The sequence below is a fragment of the Heloderma suspectum genome, chromosome 2, assembly GCF_057233095.1.
Source record: "Heloderma suspectum isolate Gila_16-S chromosome 2, 16-S_ref, whole genome shotgun sequence".
Taxonomy (NCBI): domain Eukaryota; kingdom Metazoa; phylum Chordata; class Lepidosauria; order Squamata; family Helodermatidae; genus Heloderma; species Heloderma suspectum.
Window position 1 is genome coordinate 168828387 of NC_139459.1, and position 6479 is coordinate 168834865.

Here is a 6479-nt window from a genome sequence, read left to right on the forward strand (position 1 = left end):
CATCTCAGCCAAAGCTTGCAAGCATAGGAAATGAACCAGAAGTTCTCCAAATTGCCAGGATTGATAGAGCTGTGCCGTGACTGTGCGTACTTACCTCACTAACAACCTTTTCCCGCAAAATGAACAGGCTGGCTTGCATAGACTGAGATATGTTTTATTAACCTCTGGACTTGGCCTGGCCTGGAACTTTTATCGATCAGTGTTTATCTGAGATCCAGGCATAATTGAAAAGCATAATTCTGCTTCAGCTTCTTTGTTTTTGCTTGACTTCAGTTGCATTTTGTCCTTTCATCCCCTTCACCTTTCTCTCTCTTTTTGTTTTTAGATTACTTAGATCAAATTACTGACATTTTTGCATATCCTTTGGGGTGCCATTGCCAGCACCGCAGATCCACCTTTATGACAGGAGTCACCATCATGCCATTTTCTTGGTTCAGGGTATCTTGCACCTGGTACAAATGTTTTTCTTTTGTGGGAAGTCATGGACAGTGACTGTGACCTCTGTTGGGGAGCTGATTCCATGAGCCTCCACCACAACCTTCTCCTGGCTCTCTACCCTCAGAACATTAGGCACGATGAGGGAGTAGCTCTGAAGGACAAAGATTTCATGCGCTGAAATGTATGACATATTTTAAGGAGCTCAAGGAAGGGTGTAGGACCTTAGTAACTCATTTAAGCGAGGCCACGTTCTGAGCTGAGCAAAGGCTAAGGGCATTTCTACACCAGTGTAAACTCCTGCATTTAAAACAGGGCTTTCTGCTTCCATTTTAAATGCAGGATCACAACAACTCCCTTTACACGCGCTCCCCCCCCATCTCTTCTCCCCATATCTGAGTCTTATCTGTCATTGACCTCGCTTCTCTTCTTGCCGCTTTAACTCTTTGCATGGAGGAAACTGAAGTGGAACAGAACGGGGTAATTTGATAGCTCATTATCTGCGATCTATTTAAAAATGGAACAAGTGGCGTTTGGCGCAGGAGACACCCTGGAGGGTCCTGGTGTCATGTAAAGAGCCCACAAACCTCCATGAAGGAGCAATCTCAGTTGCAGGATAAAAACTCTTGTGTGATGAAGCCTGCCAGAGAGGCAGTGGGGGTTAATAATACTTATTTATTGTCTTCTTCTTTTTCTGCTCCCAAAGCGTATATTAGGTCTTGCAGTTAAAAAGTTCATTCTCTGAATACTGAGTGTAATACAGAGATGGCTGCAGGTAACTGGGATGCACTTTGGCCCAAAGAGAAGATTGAGTGTGAGACCTCCCACCCTTAGTCTGGAGAGCAGAAGGCTCTCTCAGGAGGATATACAGGTGAGCAGCCAGGGGCAGGAGCAGGACAACAGTGCCTTGAAAGCCGACAGTGCCTTGCCCACCGAGGCATCTGACTCTTGAAGGGCAACTTGATTCCAGAAAGCGGACAGTGCCTAGCCCAGCGGGGAATATTCTACATGGAAGGCCAGCCTGGGGCCCGGGCAGGTGGATGCAGAAACAAACCAAAGCCAAGGCCATCAAGAGGGCACTTACATAGGGGAACACCCTGAGGGGTGACTGGGCATCTACTGCCCTGGGGCAAACACCCAGAGAAAATGAAAGTCAGATACAGAAAGAAAACTCCCTACATGCCAGAGGGAAGAGGCAAGAGAGCAACAGTGCATTACTCATAAGGACATGAAACTGGAGAATGAGCTGCCTTGTGCAGCTGAAGTAATACAGCAATCTACTGCTTTTGGGGGGAAAACACCCCTGCAAGGTGGGCACCTTGAAATTGAAAATGCCGCAGACGGTTGGTTGCCCTGATGCTCTGTAACTGAGGCAGGAACACAGCCAGCCCGCAAGGAGGGCGCATCCACATAGCAGACACATACCATGTCCGTGGCGTTGGAGGAAGACATAGAGATGCTACAGCATCCCCTTACAATCAGAGCTACAGTCCTGCACTGAGCGCACAGACTGACATAATTAAGTATGGAGGAGGAGGACTGTATCAGAGTGTATGCTCTGACTGGAGGACCCATATGCTGACATGCTAGGCGCAGCCCCTTGGGTTCAACCAGAGTTGAGTCAGTGTACTGAAGCACAGCGAAATAATAATAAGGAAATAGCAAGAATAAATCCCAATTAATGATCATCACAATAATAAATAAATAATAATGATCATCACAATAATAAATGAAATACCATGCCCGACTCAAATAAAGGGAGAAGAAGGCTGCCAAAAGAAAGGGCAGCAGCAGGGTGACTGAGTGCGCTGCTCAGTTGCCTGAGGGACTGAGGGTGGGGTAGCCCAGCAGGGCCAGGTTACCTTTGAGGAAGACCAGCTGCTTCACTGACTCAGCATCCAAGCAGGAGCGGTGGGGTCCACGTCGCCAGCCATGGAGAACACCCTCTTGCTTGAGATGCTGGTGAGTGGGCAGCTGAGTCTTTCGCTGGCCACACGAGCCAGGTCCGACCAAACCTGGCTGCGGGATGACCAGTAGGCCATGGGGTCCCTGGACCAGTCCTGCATAGGCTCTGCCAGGTAACACTGAACAGCTGTGGCAGCGTCATCCTGTCGGGTGGGTTGGGTGCCTCTTCCTGCAACTGCTGACTGCACTGCCTTGGCCCACAACCCCTTGCCTGTGGTCCTGCTGGGAGTGATGCTGCTGGAAGGGATGGGGAACGGTCTCCCCACCTCCTCCTCCTCCTCCAGCACCTGCCCCAGCCTCTTTGCCCATTCCCCCCTCACTTGCCCCACCAGTTTTTCCAGCCATACCACCTGGGAGTTCTCCCCCAAAAGGCCATCTTTCAGGTGTAGATCGCACATCGTGGCCAACAGGTATGTCCTCTCCCGATATAGGGGCTCTACCCACCGTACTAGGCCATCCCTCAGCCTTGTCACCACTTCCCGCACGTCAAGCAGGAAGCGCCTGCCTGTGACAGGATCCCTGCTCTTCAGGTACTCGCCCATCTGCTTCTGAAGATGCCTGGCCACAGGTAGGGATGTACAAAACACCTACCTGGCTCCATACCACGGCATCCGTTTTGGGGGGAGGCGCTCCGTCCCTCCCCCTGGACTGCTCGCCGGCAGGCTGCACTCCGCCGTGGCTGCCTGCAGCTGGACCTCCATCCACTGCCAGGCTGCGGCCGCAAATAGCGGCTGCCATAGCAGCCACCGTTTGTGTCCCTGCGTTGCTATCATAGGTTACATATATATTTATGTAGCCCATCACAGCTAACGCAGGGACACAAATGGCAGCTGCTAAGCCATTTGCATCCCTGCTCTTTTCGTGATAGGCTACGTAAATATATACATAACCTATCGTGGTAACTAGGGGTGGACGAAAGGCACTTACCTTTCGTCGAAGCTTGTTCGCGGTGGGGGGGAGGCGCTTCGCGGCTCCCCCCGTGAAGTTCAGGCCGGGGGGGGAGGCTTCCTGCCTCGCCCCGGCCAAAATTCAGGCCGGGGGGAGGCTTCCCGCCTCGCTCGGCCGCGAACTCCATTGTTTTTTGTTTGTTTTTTAAAAACCGCCCCCATGACAGGCTACGTGACGATTAACGTAGCCTATCACGGCTAGATCTGCAAAGTCAGCCGTGATAGGCTACGTTAATCGTCACATAGCCTATCACGGGTGACTTTAAAAAAAAAAAGCGCATACGCTAATGGCGGCCCCCATAGGGAGCCACCATTCGCGTTCCTTATTTAGTCGCTGTAGTCTACGTAAATGTTTACGTAGACTACAGCAACTAAATAAGGAACGGGAATGGCGGCTCCCTATGGGGGCCGCCATTATCCGTACGCGCTTTTTTTTTTTTTTTAAGTCACCCGTGATAGGCTACGTGACGATTTACGTAGCCTATCACGGCTGACTTTGCAAATCTAGCCGTGATAGGCTACGTTAATCGTCACATAGCCTATCACGGGGGCGTTTTTTTTTTTTCTTTTGTTGGAATGGCGGCGGCGGCAGCCGGTCGAAAGACCGGCTGCCGCTCCCTCCCCGCTCGAACACCCGCCGAACTGCCGGCCGGACCCGCCGCCGGGAGGGACATTCGGCGAAGGTAAGTCCCGTCCTGGGGTGTGTGTGCGGGGGGCGGGGGGGTCCGGAGGATTTCTCCCCAAAACTTGTTCAGGGGGCCGGACACGTTGGCGCTCGGTCCCCCGAAGTTTCGGGGAGAAATTCTCCGCCATCCCTAGTGGTAACGCAGGGACACAAATGGTGTAGCAGCCGCCATTTGCATCCCTGTGTTAGCTGTGATAGGCTACGTAAATACTTATGTAGCCTATCACAGCTAACGTAGCGAGGGAAATGGTGGCCACAGACCAGGGCCACCATTCGCACCCGCAGACGAGGGCAGCAGACGGCCAACAAAAGGTAGGGTCTGTCCCAGGGAGGTTTCACAGGGTGGTGGTGGGGATTGCTCTGTTCTGCCACGGACTCCGGGGGGCCGGATTCTAAAGAATCTTCACTGGAGTCCATGGCGGAATTCTCTAACATCCCTACCTCCACCCCATCTCGTCCTTGGTGGCGTGCCTAAGCCTCTTGGGGGTGAGAGACAGAGAGCTTGCAGGAGTTCTGGAGCCACTACCAGCCTTCTGCTTACCCCTGCTGCTGTCCTGCTGGGACGTGGGGGCCTCTTCCCCGAGCAAGACCGACTGGTGCTGCCTCCTTAAGTGCAGGAGCAGGCTGCTGGCACTGTAGTGCCCTGGCTGTTTTCCCCTGCTCAGAGACGCCTTGCAGTGGTGGCAGATGGCAGCGGTGGGATCCACTCCCACCTCAAAATGATCCCACACGATGCTGCCCTGACGTTTCCATGGAGGAGACACAGATTGCCGCCTTGAGTCTGGGGGGGCAACACATGAGCAGGGGGAACAATGGAAGGGTGGTGCTGGAGCCTCTGCCTGCTGCTCCCCCTCCAACACACCCTAGAGGATCCCCTCCTCTTTGCCCTCCACCACACTGAGGACGTCATACACCTCTGACCTGACGTCCATGAGTGGGCTCCCCTCTTCCACTACAGGAGATGCTGCTGCACCTTGGGCAAGAGTGCAACTACTGCCTCCACCAGCCTCCTCCAACAGGGACCTCTGGGCACTGCAACTGGCCTCTGCACTCTGCTACCCTACTGTACCAGGATGCACTATCCGGACTGGGGGAGATCCAGCTCGCCCAATGGCACTGGTAGTGACAGCAGCACTTTGCCCACCTCTACCCCGCCAAGATCCTCAAGAAGATGCCTCATTGGTCTGGCTTGTTTTGCCACACAGTGGAGTATTACTGGAATAACCAGTTAATTGATATAAAATAGTATGTCTGTGGTGCTTTGCCCACTGTATTGAATTGTGGATGTATTGCTTGCTTGACCACAGCACAAGCACATACACACACACGAGCAAAAGAAAAGCAAATACAGAACTGCCAAGCAAATAAAAGGGATTTTTATTTGTTATTTTATATTTAATTTTCTTTTAAGGAAAACATGTAAAGTTCAAGAAATACAGAATAGCGGAGGAGGAGAGACGGGAAGAGCCAAGATCAAGCAAAGCATAGGGGAAAAAAAACACTTTCTTTATGTTTTTGGAGGATCAAGCCAGAAAAGACACAGACAGTTCACTTCTGAACTGGGGGAGGGGGAGGGGGAGTAAAAAAAAAAAAAAGGCAAGGCACAGGCAGGCTGCTATATTTCCTTATTGTAGAATTTAGAAAGAAAGGAAAAACTAATTGGTTGAATAATAATTAATGGGGGGGGGCGAGGAACAGCAGAGAGGGAAAGGGGTTTTTTTGTACGTTTTGCCCTGACTGCAGCTTGTTCTATTATCCCTTCCTCCTTTCCTCTTTCTTTCCTAGGTGTTTTAAACACAGTCCTATGTTTGTTTTAAAAATAAACACAGCCCTCTCCAGAGTCCCCAGCCGACACCAATGGAATGGGGGGTGGAGGGATGGAGCAAAGGAATGAGGAAAAAAACAAGCAAGCTAATAATAAATACTAACTGTTTTTAACAATCAAGGAATGACAGAGTTAGACAGAGACAGAGACAGAACGAACGAGTTGGAATAGAACAAGGCAGCTGCAGCAACTGCCAAACTTAGAACACAAATCAATGCATGCAGCCCTCTCCTGAGTCTGAACCAACCAACACAAGCAATGGAATGGCGGGGGGCGGGGGGCAGGGAGCAAAGAACAAGCAAGCTAACTAACCACTACTAACTGTTCGTTTCTGATAATGAAGGAAAGACAGAGCTCAATGGAGAAGAAAGAAGCAGCTGCAATGACTGCACATGCACACACCCCAGATCTAACCAGACAAGCACAGTCCTCTCCCAACCAACCACTGTGCGCAATAAACAAATGCAGTCTTTTGCCAATATACAATACAATATACAATATACACACACACCCTTCAGCACTGTCTCTGATTAGAGACTGCTGGCTTAGACTCAGAGTTCAGCTTCGCCAAAGCACGCTCCCTCTTCCTTCTCCACTTGCCTCCCCCTCCCCCCTCCTCATC